Source organism: Microcebus murinus, chromosome 10 (assembly GCF_040939455.1).
Source record: "Microcebus murinus isolate Inina chromosome 10, M.murinus_Inina_mat1.0, whole genome shotgun sequence".
In the NCBI taxonomy this organism is placed as follows: domain Eukaryota; kingdom Metazoa; phylum Chordata; class Mammalia; order Primates; family Cheirogaleidae; genus Microcebus; species Microcebus murinus.
In genome coordinates this window covers 25373936-25391266 of record NC_134113.1, presented here as the reverse complement: position 1 = coordinate 25391266, position 17331 = coordinate 25373936, and the positions used below count along the sequence as shown (strand labels likewise).

The 17331-nt window shown below is 37.2% G+C and overlaps 1 protein-coding gene across 1 annotated transcript in view; it reads right to left on the bottom strand.

The window, feature by feature from the left end:
- Nucleotides 1–16649, bottom strand: part of CEP83 (centrosomal protein 83) — a 127691-nt gene extending 111042 nt beyond the window's left edge. The window contains exon 1 of the mRNA XM_012775275.3: nt 16030–16649. The gene's annotated coding sequence lies outside the window, so the exon portion shown is untranslated. The remainder of the gene's footprint in view (nt 1–16029) is intronic.
- Between the last annotated feature and the right edge of the window lie 682 nt (nt 16650–17331).

Genomic DNA, 17331 nt, shown 5'->3' with positions numbered 1-17331 from the left:
ACATGGGGAATTTCCAGAAGATATATGAGCACTTAGTACCTCTGTGTAAGCTGTAGAGTCTTCTTGGCTTACATTCCCATCTTTCTCCTGAAATAAAGAAGGCTACCTACCATATGGCTCCTAATGCACAATAAAGATTGTCTACTGATGTAACATCATATCCTGAAAATTGTGTTTTAAATAAATACTGATTTAATTTTATTTCCATGATATTTATGCCTTAGTCTCAAAAGTTAAATAGAAAAAAATTGATAATTAAGAGTTTAACTGATATTTTTACTACAGTTGACATAAACATTCTCTTTTTCACCTTTCAGAATCTGTCAGAAAGAAACTATAAATTTTTCACTGCCAGAAACAGGAGATAAATAAAAGTCATCCTCAAGCCATACAGGTTAATTTTAAAACCATATATCTTTTTTTAAAAAAGTGATTAAACAACCAGTATTAATTGAATGACTACTACCCCATACTTAGAGTGGCCTACTTATAAGGGATTTGAGTGATATAAAGAAACATGCAGACTATCAAGTCTATCAGACTTCTCCTCAGTAAGGAAGAGCCTGCCCACCCTTCAGGATACTACGGAAATTTTCTAAGTGTCTTTTATATGCCAGATACTTTGTTGGGTACAGGAATACAGAAATAAATAAAAGAAAATAATTGTCCTCAAAGAGTTCATGATAACCACTGGAATATACTTGTTAACCAACATGTGCTGACTGAATGAGAGAAAATGTACTCTTTATTAAATCCCTTTGGACTGTTAAAATTTTTATCATGTACATATACTAATTATTCAAAATAAATTCAGAAAGTTTTAAAATTATATAACATTGTAATATATTTAAAGGTAATATGGGTACACAGGGGAGAGACCCCTAATTCTGTTAGTGAAGCTGCCAGGGAAAATTTTACAAAGAAGGTAACCCCAAGCTAAAACTAAGAAAAAGATGCAAGAAAGGAGTATCAAGTACAAAGGCATGGAGACGAAAGAGAAGAACATTAGAGGTAGAGGATGGGGAAAGGAGAACAGTCTAGAGAAAGGCAGGACTTTGAAGGCCACGTGCAGAAGACTGAAGTTTATTCTGGGGTCTTGGAGAGCTACTGAAAATGTTAAGCTTGTGGATAGATGGAAGATAGTACAAAATAGGAGATTTGTATCTCAGAAAAATAAGTAAGTTATTTGTAGAGGACAGATTTGAGGGGAAGAAGGGATAAAAGAGAGAGAAAAAGAAAAGGAGATCAAAAGTATAAGAAAGCAACGATGAAAGCCTGAACTAAGGTAGTATGGCAGCAGGTAGTCAAGAAGAAACAGTCTTGAAAATTAATTTGGAGGCAGAAGGAACAAGAGTTAATGGTTAGATACTGATACCCCTCTCCCACCAAAAAACAAAAAGTATTTTAATGTCACTAGTTAAAAGTCCAACAAGGAAACCAGAACAGAGGGAGGGAGGCACTAAAATGGAATCCAGTTAAAGTGGAAGAAAGGTAGTTTCAAAGATTACAATTACTTCAAGCATTCGTTCTCAATAAGAATGAAGAATCAAGCACAGCGACCTCTGCAAAAACATCTTAGTAAATTGCAAACACCGTCAGAGTAAAACGCTCAGAATATCCACCTTTCTTCCATAGAGATTTCATAAGCAGAAGGGTAAACTCTAAAGCTGGCTCTGTCAGGAACAAAGACATAAAATAAGGATTTTGTTCCTTAAATGTCCACCTGCTGCTACTCCTCCTCATTCTTTCCTTCAAACAAATCATCTCTATAGCAACACACTCTTAAGAAATTTGTGGGTGGGAAGCATATGTTTGTGGAAAAATGAGAACACAAGCTACTTTATTTTTTCCTTTAATACAAGAGATACACAATCTATTAGGATGCAACCAAAAAATAACAGATATGAAACAAAAAATTTTTAAACACAAGGAAATGTAAAAATTGTACAGTTGATACCGCACATTTATATGGAAATTCTTTTTATAGGTTACAATGACACCTTGTGGTAAGACTTTTCAAATTATACAAATTATCTCGGAAAATATTTTTACAGCAGAGATATAAGAAAACTGGTTTAGAAGATAGGAAAGACCAAGACCATAATATTGACAAGGTATGGACATGTGCATAATTTATTTGGAAAATTAAGGTTGAAAAACCAAATTTTAAAAAATATCACAATACCATGTAGGCAAAAGCAGCTTACTAACTACAAATACAGGTTGAATATCCCTTATCTGAAATGCTTGGGACCAAAAGTGTTTCTGTGATGTAAATCCTACTCTCTCGTGGGCTTATAATGTAATTTCAGAGAAAGCTTGAGGAAGAATAATACCAAGAACATTGTTTGCTAAACAATTATGCACGCTTGATGATAGTTATCAAGACATTTCTACCTCAAAAATAAAAAATTCTGGACAACCTGATAATGAAAAGCTTTCAAAATGAACATATCCTTTGACCTAGTAATTCTACATTTTAGGAATTCTAAGAAGCTAGTGAGAGATATGCACATATGTTTAGGGATCTTCTTTATCATTCAATAAATGTTTATTGAGTACATCCTAAATTCCAGATTAGAGTGGAGGATAAAATTAGCTCCATGCTCTCATGGTACTTACAACATAGTGGAGCTTATAATGGAAAAATAGGTTACTAAAAAAACATGTTACAAATGACAAGATATGCCTTATTCATGGATCAAAAAAATCAACATTGTTAAGATGTTAATTTCTCCCAAATTCAATGTAATGCTATTCAAAATCCCAGCAGACAATTTTTATAGAAATTAATAAGCTGATTTTAGAATTCATATGGAAATACAAAGGTCCAGAATAGCCAAAAAAAAAAAAACTCTGAAAAAGAACAAAGTTGGAAGACTTGTACTATCTGATTTCACAACTTAGTAAAATGTTACAGAAATCAAAACTGTGTGGCATTACATCACGACAGACACACAAATCCATTTAAAAATAAAAGAAAGGCCAGGCGCCATGGCTCATGCCTGTAATCCTAGCACCCTGGGAGGCCAAGGCAGGTGGATCGTTTGAACTCAGGAGTTCAAGACCAATTCGAGCAAGAGCGAGACTCTGTCTCTACCAAAAATAGAAAAAATTAGTCAAAAAATTTAGAAAGAAATTAGCTGGACAACTAAAAATATATAGAAAAAAATTAGCCGGGCATGGTGGTGCATGCCTGTAGTCCCAGCTGCTCGGCAGGCTGAGGCAGGAAAATTGCCTGAGCCCAGGAGTTTGAGGTTGCTGTGAGCTAAGCTGACACCATGGCACTTTAGCCCGGGCAACAGAGTGAGACTCTGTCTCCTAACTAACTAAATAAATAGAATTCAGAAATAGACCCAAACATCTACAGTCAATTGATTTTTGACAAAAATACAAAGTCAATTTGGTAAAGAAAGGATAGTCTTTACAACAAATGGTCCTGGAACAACTGCCCTTCCCATATACAAAAAAAAACACAAAAAACGGACTTCCAGTCATACCTCACACCATACACAAAACTGTCTCAAAATGAATCACTGACCTAAATATGAAACCTAAACCTACAAACCTCCTAGAAGAAAACATAGGAGAAAATCATTTTGATCTTGCGTTAGGTAAAGATTTCTTAGATACAACACCAAATGCAAAATCCATAAAAGAAAAAGTTGACAAACTGGACAACAACAAAATTAAGAATTTCTGTTTTTCAAAAAACAGTTACACAAATGAAAAGATATGCCAGGCTCAGAGGCAGGGGTTAGCTTACAAATCATATAACTGATAAAGGACTTATATCCAGAATACATAAAGAACTCTCAAAACTAAATAAGAAAATCCAATTTTTTTAAACGGGCAAAAGATTTGAACAGATATTTCACCAAGGAAGATATATGCATGGTTACATAATCACTTATTTGTAATTGCTGGTTGAAGCATTTTTATGCTTGGGGGTGATTTGTTGATTTGGTGCGCTGTCAGTTACAGAAGAGATCTGTGTGGCATGCTCTCAGTGAGGGCCAGGGGTTCCTTTAGCCTAAAGTTACAGGCCTCTCTGGGGCAAGTAAAGAGCTGGCAGACTAGCTGGTGAATTCACAGCGAGTTCTGGGAAATGAGAGAGCTTTAGGGGGCTTGAGAAACTGTCCACTAGTCCCAGATGAACAAAGACTGTATGCATGTGCACTAGAGACTAGAGCAGGCCCGGGCCACCCACAATGTCCAACGGAGCTGTGCACCTGGCACAGAAGAGATACAATGGAGGTCAATGGAAAGTAAAAGCTAGGGCAGACCTGAAAATGACCTGAATTTAAATGCACTCCTTAGCCCTTATACACAACCATCAGCAGAGAGCAGAAACTGTATTGGTTGAAGCTGTTTGAACACAACCTCTGACCAATCCTTGGTTGAACACTAACATATACAAATATAGGAAACCAGGCTTAAAAATAAAGAAATAAAAATAGTAGAGACATCAGCAACCACACAATATAGGGGAAACAGATTCACAAATTTAGATCAGGAAAGTTACTAAACAAACAGAAAAAACAATAACTTCAAACCCTCTGAGGAAATATAAAAGTATGTAATTACTTTAAAATATTATCTAAAATGTCTAGTATTCATCAGAAAATTACAAGACATGCTAAGAAAAACGTGTGACCCATTCTCAGGAAGAAAAACAGCAAATAAAAACTATCTCTTGGTGTCCCCAAATATTGCATTTAGGAGACAAAACACTTCAAAAGAACTATATATAATAAATATGTTCAAATAACTAAAGGAAATCATGTTTAAAGAACTGACAATGGCTCAATGAAGTGAAATTTTCAATAAGGAGATTAAAAATTGTCTTTAAAAACAAGTTCTGAAGAAAAATATAATTACTGAAATAACTTGCTAGAGAAGCTCAATAGCAGACTTGAGATGGCAGAAAATAGAAGCAATGAATTTGAAGACAGGTAAGTATTAATAGAAAGTATGCAGTCTGAAGAACAGAGAGAAAAAACACTGAAGAGAAACAGAGCTTGGGGATCTGTGGGACAATATCAAGTATAGGAGGTCATCAAATACTGTCATTTTGTTCAACACTGATGAGAAAAAAATAGACTCCTGGCCAGGGCCACTGTCTTTCTGGATTTTGCACATTCTTCCCCATGTATGCATAGGTTTTCTCTGGGTACTCCAGTTTCCTCCCATATCCCAAAGATGTGTACATTAGGTTCACTAGTATACCTAAATGTCCCATTAAGAAAGAGTGTGGGTGTATAAGTGCTCCCTGAGATGGGATAGTATCCTGTCCAGGATTGGTTCCCTCAGGATAGGCTCTAGCCACCTGTAATCCTGAACTGAAATAAGCAGGTTGAAAAATAAATACCAATTATTATAAAATAAAAATTCATAAAGTATATAACCATACAAGTGCACTACAATAAAGAATGCAGTACAAAAGTGCTCAGCGAGTTCATCATATTTGGAATTTTCACACACTTGTTTTTTAATAGAGTCTTGCTCTGTCGTCCAGGCTCAAGTGCAGTGGTATGTTTATAGCTCACTGTATAGCTCAAATTCCTGGGCTCAAGCAAGCCTCCTGGCTCAGCCCCTTTAGTAGCCAGAAGTAAAGGCACGCACCACCACACAGAAATAATTTTTTTTTTGGTAGAGATGGGGTCTCACCAAGTTGCCCAGGCGGATTGTTTTTGAACTGCACAGGAGGTATCCCTTATAATTTTTGCTTTGCAAACATTTATTCCTTGACTGCTGTCACTGACTGACCAAAAATTGGGTAATTATCTTGTTTTTAATTAATCTTTCTTAAACATATGTATAGCTCATCTTTATTTCAATTTTTAATATTAGAAGTGCTTTGGGATACTTAGAAGTTTGATGATGTTTTTTGTGACCAGAAATATGCCATAGAAATTTAACTCTTGTTTTTCTTAATTAGCCTATGGTAAAACTAGTTTCATTATACATCATTTTGCTTAAAGTCACAGTTTTCAAGAACATATTGACAATGTTAAGTGAAGAATTATGGCACCTCAAACACATGTAATGGAAATCTCAGAAGGATAAGAAAGGAACAGAAAAAAATTTTGGAGAAATAATGACCCAAAACTCCCCAAATTTGATGAAAAACATTAATTTACACCTCTAAGTTGCCCAACAAATCTGACAAAAATAGATCAACCAAACTGCTGAAAGACAAAGAGAAAATCTTAAAAGGAGCAAGAGAAAAATAACTCCTCACATACAGGGAAAGAATAACATCTCGCTTCTCATCATAAACAATGAGGTGGAAAAACAATGCAATTTCTTTTAAAAAAGAATAATCAACAAAATCTCCACTAAAAATTCTTTATAAACAGCAAAACTGTCCTTCAAAAATGAAGGTAAAATAAATACACTTCCAGATAACCAAAGACTAAGAGAAGTTACTGCTATCAGACATGCTTTATGAGAAATATCAAAGGAAGTTCTTGAGAATGAAGAGAAGTCACACCATAGAATACCAGAGAATCTACAGGAGAATGAAGCTACCAAGAAATTGTAATTATATAGGTAAATACAAAAGACCCTAAAAATATAATTATACTCATTTTTTCTTCTAAAGATATGACTATATATAGCAATTACAGTGCTGTATTGTTGGTTTATAATAGGCATAGCTAAAATACATATGCCAGTAATAGGACCAAAAAGGGAAAAGGAAAAAAGATATACTGGAGGGAAGTTTGTATAATTTACCAGAATCCAATATTATTCTGAATAAGTCAATGCAATAAAATGTTAAAATGCATATTGTAATCCCTAGAGCAACCACTATGAAAATAACACAATACAGTAAAAGAAATCAATAGAAGAATTAAAAAGGTATTCTAAAAATTATTTAACACAGAAAGTCAGTAAAAAAGGAAAAGAGAAAGCAAAAAAAAAAAAGATAAACAGAAAATAAGAGAATGGCAGATACAAATCCTCTAATGTCAAAAATACATTAAATATAAATGAACTAAACACCCCGTTCAAAGGGAGAGAATGTAGGTTGGACGCACTGGCTCATGCCAGTAATCCCAGCACTTTGGGAGGTCAAGGCAGAGAACTGCTTGAGCCCAGGTGTTTGAGACCAGCGTGGGTAACACAGAAAGACCCCACCTCTACAAAAAAATTTTAAAATTAAATGGGCATGGTGGTGCACACCTGTAGTCCTAGCTACTCAGGAGGCTAAGGCAAGAGATTTGTCTGAGCCCAGGAGTTGAAGGCTGCAGTGAGCTATGATCATGCCACTCCAGCCCAGGTGACAGAATGAGACTGTCTTAAAAATAAATATATAAATAAAGGGGGGGGCAGGGGGAGAATATTAGATTGGATTACAAAAACAAAACCCAACTACATGCTGTCTACAAGAGATACATTTTAAATTCAAAGACATAGATAGGTTAAAAGTAAAAGAATAGGGAAAAAATATACCATACAAACAGAACCATAAGAAAACTAGAGTGGCTATAGTACAAAGATGACAAAATAGAATTTAAAACAAGAAAGATTACTAAAGACTACGAAAGGCATTTCTTAATCATAAAAGGGTCACTGGAGCAGGAAGATAAAACAATTATAAGTGTCCATGTATCTAACAACAGAACTCCAAATACATGAAGCAAAAGATAGAAATTAAAAAGAAATAGAAAATGTAAAAATGGCTGAAGATTACAACAACTGATGGAACAAGTCAGAAAATCTGCAAGGATATAGAGGACTGGACCAATTAACTTGATATAACTCACAGAACATTGTACCTTATGACTGCAGAATACATCCCCTTTTCAAACACACAAGGAACATTCTCCAGGATACATTATATAAATGGGGTTGCAAAACAAGTCTCAATAAATTTTAAAAGACTGAACTCACAAAAAATATGTCATCTGATCACAACAGAATCAGTGATCCACACAGAAAGAAATATCAAAACATTTGGGATGCAGCTAAAGCAGTGCTTAGAGGGAAATTTATAGCTTCAAACAATTAGATTTAAAAACAAAAAGATCTCAAATAAATAGCCTAAGTTTCTACCTCAGGAAACTAGAAAAAAAGGGGGGGGGCATATTAAACTCAAAGCAGAAAAAAGCATGAAAAAATAAATTAAAAAATCAATGAAATAGAAAATATAAATAAAAAATGAAATAAAGTTGGTTCTTTGAAAAAAAAAATCAACAAAATTGAAAAACCCTTAGCTAGACTGAGAAAATAAAAGATACAAATTATCAAAATCAAGAATGAAAAAGAGAACATAATTACCAACATTACATATGTCAATTTAAAAGATTATTTTTAGGCCGGGCGCTGTGGCTCACGCCTGTAATCCTAGCTCTTGGGAGGCCGAGGTGGGCGGATTGCTCAAGGTCAGGAGTTCAAAACCAGCCTGAGCAAGAGCGAGACCCCGTCTCTACTATAAATAGAAAGAAATCAATTGGCCAACTGATATATATATAAAAAATTAGCCGGGCATGGTGGCACATGCCTGTAGTCCCAGCTACCAGGGAGGCTGAGGCAGAAGGATCGCTCGAGCCCAGGAGTTTGAGGTTGCTGTGAGCTAGGCTGACGCCACGGCACTCACTCTAGCCTGGGCAACAAAGCGAGACTCTATCTCAAAAAAAAAAAAAAAAAAAAAGATTATTTTTAAAAAAATAAACCTTATATCAACTTAGGCAATTTATATGAAAAGGAATAATTCCTAGAGTACACAACTTAACCAAAACTCGAGAACAAAAATCTGAGTAGACCTATAAATAAGTGATGAAACTGAATAATTTTAAATTTTTCCCATAAAGAAAATCCCAGACCCACACACCTCCACTGATAAAGGCTATCAAATATTTAAAGTAACAGCAATCCTTTGGAAACTGTTTTAGAAAAATAGAGAAGGGGAAAACACTATGCAATTCCTTCTATAAGGCCAGTGTTGCCCTGATATCAAAGCCAGATAAAAGCATCATGAGAAAAGAAATCAGACTAATAACTCTAATGAACGTTAAGTGTGAAATTCCTTTTAGGCAAATCATATTCAATAACATTTAAAAGAGATTATACAGCATGACCAAGTGAGATTTATCCCAGGAATACAAGGTTGGTTTAACCTCCAATAATCAATTGTAATATACCATATTAACAGACTAAGGAATAAAAACCATATGACCACCTCATCAGATTCAAGAAAAAGCATCTGACAAAATCCAACACTCATTCATGACTAAAAACTCTCAACAAACTAGAAACAGAGGAAAACTTCCTCAACCTAATAAAGGGCATCTAGAGAAAATTTACAAATAACATCACACTTATTAGTGAAAACCTGTATCTTAGGGGGAACCTAAGACTGGAAATAATGCAATCCACTCTCAACACTTCTATTCAATATCTTACTGGAGGGTCTAGCCCATGAAATAAGACAAAAATGAAGGAATGAGTAACATTCAGATTGGAAAGAAAGAAATATAATTGTTTTATTCAGAGACACGATCATCTATATAGAAACGTGCAAAAATTTATTGCATTTCTATATGCTAGCAATGAACAATCTGAAAATCAAATGATAAAACTCCATTCCCAAGAACATATAAATTATAAAATTTTTACAAATAAATTTAACAAAAGGGCAATATTTGTACACTAAAGACTAAAAAACATTGAGAGAAATTAAAAACCTAAATGGTGAGACATTACATGTTTATGGATTAAAAGAGTCAATTTTGCTAAGTTAGTGATTCTTCCCATTATTGATGATATTCAATGCAAATCCTATAAATCCCAGCAGTTTTTGTAGAAATTGAGAAGCTGATCCTAAATTTTATATTGAAATAGAAAGAACATAGAATCAATTTTAGAAAAAAGAAAAAGTTCAAGGATTTACACTACCCAAATTGAAACTTACTATAAAACTATAATAATCAAGACAGTATGGTATTGGAGTAAAGATAGGCATATAGATATATGGGGAACAATATTTGAGTCTAGAAATAAACCCTTATATAGTCAACTGATATTTTACAAAGATGCCAATACAATGTAAAAGAACAGTCTTTTTAACAAATAGTGCTGAGATAATTTACCGTCCACAGTTTTAAAAAATGGACTTAGATCCTTATCTTACACCATATACAGTTAATTCAATATGGTTTCTAGGCTGAGCACAGTAACTTCCACCTGTGATCCCAGCAGTTAGGGAGGCCTAAGGCAGAAGAATTGACTGAGGGCAAGAGTTTAAAACCAGGCCGGGCGCGGTGGCTCATGCCTGTAATCCTAGCACTCTGGGAGGCCGAGGCGGGCGGATTGCTCAAGGTCAGGAGTTCAAAACCAGCCTGAGCGAGACCCCGTCTCTACCATAAAAATAGAAAGAAATTAATTGGCCAACTAATATATATAATATAAAAAAAAAATCAGCCGGGCATGGTGGCTCGTGCCTGTAGTCCCAGCTACTCGGGAGGCTAAGGCAGGAGGATCGCTTGAGCCCAGGAGTCTGAGGTTGCTGTGAGCTAGGCTGACGCCACGGCACTCACTCTAGCCTAGGCAAGAAAGCGAGACTCTGTCTCAAAAAAAAAAAACAAAACAGCCAGGACAACACAGTGAGACCTCCTCCTCTTAAAAAAAGAAAGAAAGAAAAGAAAAAAATGAGCCAGGCTAGGACCTACAGTCCTGGCAACTCAGGAGGCTGAGGTAGGAGGATCACCTGAGTCCAAGAATTTGAGGCTGCAATGACCATGCCTGGGTGACAGAGCAAGACCCTGTCTCCAAAAAAAAACCAAACAAACAAAATAAAATCCTAGATCTAAATGAAAGAGCTAAAAAGAAAACACAGGAGAAAATCTTTGTGACCTTTGATTACCCAAAAAGTTCTTATATATAAAATGAAAAATGGCGTGGTGGCTCACGTCTATAATCCTAGCACTCTGGGAGATTGAGGCGGGCGGATTATTTGAGCTCAGGAGTTCAAGACCAGCCTGAGCCAGAGCGAGACCCATCTCTACTAAAAAAAATAGAAAGAAATCAGCTGTACAACTAAAAAATATATAGAAAAAATTAGCTGGGCAAAGTGGCGCATTCCTGTAGTCCCAGCTATTCAGGAGGCTGAGGCAGGATGATCACTTGAGCCCAGGAGTTTAAGGTTGCTGTGAGCTAGGCCGACACCAGGGCACTCTAGCCTGGGCAACAGAGTGAGATTCTGTCTCAAAAAAGAAAATGAAAAGCATAAGCCATGAAAAAAAAAAGATACTATGGAATTCATTTAAGACTTCTGCACTTCAAAAGACACCATTAAGGACATGAAAAGTCAAGCCAGAGACCAGGAGAAATCTTTGCAAATCACATCTCTGACATAAAAGGAAAAAATACCCACAAACTTTCATCCAGAATATATAAGCAACTCTTACAACTCAATAAGACGACCAAAAACTCTGTTATAAAATGGGCAAAAGACTTAGACATTTCACCAAAGATGACTTACAAATGGCTAATAACCACATGAAAAGGTGTTCACCATTTAAAGAGTGCCCTTTAGAGTTAGGCATTACAACTTATCTTCTTTTAATCCATATGACTTATGGAAAAAGTATCATTTTACACACGAAGACAATGAGATCAAAAAATTAAGTAACCAGTCAAAAAATTAAGGCAGTGGAACCAAGATTCTAACCTTTAATTCCAAATTCAGACTCCAAAGTACATACTCTTTCCTCTGTTACACTGCTAACCAAAGACATAACCTATCTCCACCTGCAAGTTCGGATCTTTATTTAGATTAGTCTACATTTATAGGGCCATATAGTCAATGTTTCTTGAGTAACAATTTCCATTTAATCAATAAACTAAGTATACCATGCATTCCTCCCTTGACTTCCAAGATCTTACCCTACTCTGGCTTTACTCCCTACTTTCTTTCTCCACCTACCCATTACATGCTGATGTTCTAATTCCATACAACTGTCCCCAGGAATCTCATCTACACCCAGAATCTCAACTACCACTATAGCTGATGACTCCTAATTCTGCCTCTCCAACTCAAAGAAACTTCACCCTAGTTTTTCCTTGAATAATTCCCTCCACACCAGGTTGACTACTTCCTGCATACTCTCAAATTATACTTAAAAAATTCTAATGAGGCATTCCTCAATCATATTGTCTACAGTTCTAGGTCAGGCATCCTTACATGCCCCAGACACATTATTTATCTTTATAGCATTTACCATGTTACATTACAAATTACTATTTCCCCCACCAGATAATACGGTGCTTGAGATTTGACATTATGTCTTATTCCCAATCTCCCCAGTGCCCAGCATTGTTCAAAATACATAATAGGCACTCAAATATTAACTAAACCCATAAGCAGGAGAAATATAATTTGCTTTAAAGCATACAATTTCTGAAAGAAACCTTCAGAAATTTTTTTCAAATGAGAAAACAGGCCAAGAAAGGTGACTCACCCAGTCAAGCCTTGGTCTCCTGAATCACAATTCTCTTCCCACAAAATCATAGTGCCTATTAAATTGTGCTTATTGAGCCAAACTTTCCATGAAGCTCCAGAAATACAAAAATGTTAAGAAAAGAACCATTTCAACTTCATCCTACCTCAGCTCTGGCTGGCTATATCAGTTGTCAAGAACTCTACTGTTAATTATTACTTAATAGCTTTTCTGCTCAGAATAGACTAATCTTTAATTGAACCAGTGTTTTCACATGTCCTTCACACAAACAATACATATCACGCATCTCTATGTGAAAAACAAATGTTTGGGAATTTATAATTTGTCAGTACTCCAAAATATAAACTTAAGAACATACATTGTATGCCCTTTAATAATATCTGAAATATCTGCCCTAAACCAAAATCTAATCACATTTGAGAGAAATTAAATGTGAACACTAGAGATAGGCAATGCAGCTTCAATAAGGAAAATCCCTATAGTCCAATGCTACTGTTTCCAGTGGTTGCTATGTTATACTGCAATTGGGTTACTGGGCAACAACTCAGAAGCTAGGATTGCAAGTTCTCTAAAGAAACAACAGAATCAAACCAAGATTTATAAAATACTCTGAGACTCAATTTCATCTTTTTATACCTTCAGCTGAAGTAACTCTTTGTTATAAGCACCAGATACAGGATTTACAGCAAGACTATTAAACTACCTGGACATTTTAAATACATAGGTAGAGAATGGTAAGTGCTTTCCAAAAGGCAATGGCCAGGTTTAGGTTCCTCCTAACTCTGAATTTTAATCCAAAAGCAATCTGAAGTCACAATTTGCAGAAAGCAAATAACTGGACATTTTCTGACTTTCTTAATTTCTTTCATCCTGGATTAAAGCTCAGTTAAACTAAAAAGAAATAGTACTAGATTTGACAGTCAGTGCTATGACATAGAGAGGGCGGTTCTAATGGAAAAATATATAATAAGCTTAGGAGAATTGCTAATTTATGAGGGACAGATGAAAGAATTGACATAACTTCATAAATTAAGTCTCAACTAGGTCAAAAAGTAGGATGGAAAGCCGTAAACCAGGGAGATGGAAAAAGGCATAGAAAGAAGGAGGGAAAAGGGGGAGGAGGAAATGGTATGGAGGGACACACTTTTAAAACTAAGATTCTACTAAGGAAGAACCAGGAAATTGACCAAACTCCCCAAGCCCACATGGGAGTAGTGCCAGCATTCCTGAGGGAGTCCTTACTGCTGGTATTGTCATGGGAAATTCTCAAATATTCACACTTTCTAGGAACAGAAACTTTCCTTCCGATTCCAATGAATTCCCACTCTTTAATCTCCTTTCTTATGGTTTACTGTTGCCCTTCCTCAATTTCTCTACTTTCAACAATCTTCTTACTCCCAGTATGCTATGGAAGGAGAGGGATAGAAATGCACATTCATCATCTTTAAGAAACATTTATTCAGCAACTTCTATTTGGAAAAGACTAAGTATACAGCTCATTGAAATCTGGAGTTCTGCTTTTAAAGGGGCTTACAATCTAGTTAGGAAGTCAAGGTAAACATTAAAAAAGATTAATACAATACAAAGGATAGGTATCAATTATATGACTCCCAAATTCATAGTATTTCCTACAGTATGTATGAGGTCATGATGAAGTTGAACCTTATAGAAAAAATACAATTTACATTTTAATAAAGAGGAAAAGAAATCAGGTGAGGGAGGTAGAAATACATGAAAACTAATATGGAAAGAAGAAAGCACATAGCAGGTTTAGAGGACAGACAAGAAACCAGTCTAGGCAGAAACACCTTTTCTATAAAGAACATAAGCTTGAAAAGGCAAAGAGGATTTTAAAGAGTTCAGCTTAGATCAAAAAATGTGAATTTCAGTTATTAGAAAGTTTTTTCACAGATATATACACACATTCTCTAGAAGTACACTCAGGTTAAACAATGTGAGAAAATTACTTACTGAACCTAATACATTATGTATGACAAAATTAAAATCAAAGTCACTCACTTTAGGCAAAGAGACTACCTAGAGAGAGAGAAAAAAAGAATTCTGACAATTCACTAATCTTTCTGTTAGGATTTCATTCTCCTAAGATTCTTGACTTAGAACTTCCCATGACATAATACTGTTTTCTGATTACTAAGGATTTTATCGCTCATCATGAGTCATTTTTTTTTCCTGTTTGTCCTGCCCAACTTTGGAATATTTCATTACTTCAACATCAGCATGTAAGAAAGAAAAAGAGGGAGAGAACTAAAATGAAGCTATGGGTTTCAGAAATACAGTAAAGGCATGATGTTAAGAACATCAAACTCCAAGTTCCAATTCCCATTACTAATACACTGACTTCAAAGAAGTCATTCAGTCTCACTGTCTCAAATGTCCTCATATACTTACTTGAAAGCTTATTGCATTCAAAAGATCTTTTAGAAAACTAAAAACTTGCCATACAAATTATATCATTAAGAGTTCAATGAGCGAAGTGAGGTTATTAACTAAGCCAACGATTAAAAACTACCTATGAATAGTGTTTCAATCTCCCACTGATGTCTGAAACTCTAAATTGGTATTACACCATTATTTGAGAATATTTCTAAATATAGTCTGCACACTTCATCTGATTTGAAAAGAAAATACTCAAAGAAGGCTAATACTCAGCATACTATGACCTAAAAAAAAAAAAAAAGCAAAGGGCAACTCACAGCCATTTGCAACTCTGAGTCCTGTGTGACAATGCAATTTAAAACATTCTAATAATTCTAAACAAAATGAGTTTAAAATCAAACCTCAATACAAAAGTTGAGTAGTAACTGTAACCACCTACAGGCTAACCTCATGAATTTTGAGAATTCTGACTCCAGATAATTGTAGGATAGGTAAGTTTTCTAGTTGAATGTTATACTTGTTTACTGATCCGTTGCCTGGTAACAGATGCATTGCTTTACCGACCTACTCAGTTTTGGACCCACTCAAGTATTTTGTGCTCATAGTTTGAATAGATTATGAACTATATATCATGAACATGTCCTTCCTTATCCTAGACCTCTTTGAGATTTGAAACAGCTTCATCATTACATGATGATTAATGTGACCAAAGGCTTTCAAAACACTTAGCAGTGGGTATGTTTAAGGGCAAAGTGCTCATTGACTATGGTCAAAAGTTGGACACTAAAGATTTACCAAAGTATCTATTTAAACCCGACATACACTAACATATTTTAGACGTTATCTCACTAATGGCAGCCAACATCACTGTTAAAATTGTCTTTAAGGCCAAGGAAAATGTTGGTATAGCTTCTTCATCGTAAATTAAACTGGAGATACTTACATGTTTAGCCAATTTACTAAACTGGCTACACAACCACCACACTAGAGTGCATCAAAAAAGCTCCATAAAGAGCATTTAAGTGGCTACAGAACGTGTCTCGCAGGCTAGTTTTCTAACATGCGCCTCAATTACTTTTCTAGGAAAATAAAAAAGGATTCAAGGGTAGGTTGGGGAAGAGGGATGGAAAAGATGATGTCCCCAGAAAGAGAGGTTACGTACCAGACTCACACACGGTCCTTGCAACTTGTACACATAAAACTTAAGTGACCGGAGTTCTGGCCGCACTTGCCACCGGGGGGACACCGCCACAGCTCCAACCATCGGCACCCACTCAACTTGGCTCGTGGAGACATTGGGGCAAAGGGTTACAGTCCTACAGCGGGGTGTCGGCCCAGCCCGCCACGCCTGCGGAGGTCCCGGCGGCCGCTCGCCCAAGCTGAAAAGGAGGAGCCGGAGGGCCGAGCGGGCTCCTCGGCCCCCCAACCTGGGGAAAGCTGATGTATCTCGGGAGAGCTCCGAGAGCAGCAGCGACAAGCCTCGCTCTTCCTCGGCGGCCCGGCCTCCTCACGGGTGCAGGGCCAACCCCGGCGCTGACGTCCGGCCGAAACGCCACCTCAGCCCGCCGCCCCTCCAGCCCGGCGGAGCGGGGTCGGTCCCGAGACTCAGAGGCGCGCGAAGCAGGAAGTCCCGCCCCTACGCCGACGTCACCCACGCACGGACGCCGGCCGAGGCCGGAGCCGTTAGAGGCAAGAAGCTAAGGAACCCAGGCGGGAGCGGTCACTGGCAACCGCAGGCGTGTGGGGGCTCAGGCGGTGCTCTTGTAGTGCCCTGAGGAGACGAAGAGGTCCCCCGAGACCCCGGTACTTGCCTCAAGGAGCCAGAGTGACGCGGGAAGCCAGTCTCCCTGGCCTCCGCCCAAAGCAGCATCTCTAGGGGTTTTACCCCTTTTCGCGCTTCTCCTTACCTCTTCCCACACTCTTCTCTGAGGGCTTCCGTGGTCATCCTGCCGCCACCTCCGTCCGCCCGCCTTCATGCCTGTGCGTGCAGATTTGCAGGCTCCCGAAGTCGCCTGCCTACCCCTCCTGCCTTAGGGCGTCAGCCCACGAGTGGGCAGTCGGCCCAGCTTGCCACGAGGGACCGCTCAGGTCAGAACCCACGGCCCAGGAGAGAGTCCCTCCCCGCCCCCGCCTCCGCACCTGCACCTCCTGTTCCAAATCTCCTTACATAGTTAGCCACAAATCAGGGCCCTATTGGAGTCACATGGTGAAACTGTTGTCTTCAGGCTGACAACTAGCTGGAAGAAGGGATACTAGCTTTTGAGAATCTCGGTTATAACCCAAGAGCTGAGATAAGGTAGGCTTTCCTTCCAGCCTTTCAAAATAGGTGGTGGAAGAAATAGGCACCTTGCCTTCCCCATCGTTTGTTCAATGCCTTGGTTTGGGTTTTGATTCTCACTACATTGTAAAGAACAGCTTTTTTTTTTTTTTTCTCGCCAAGGCTAATGTTTTCAGGTTCTTGTTA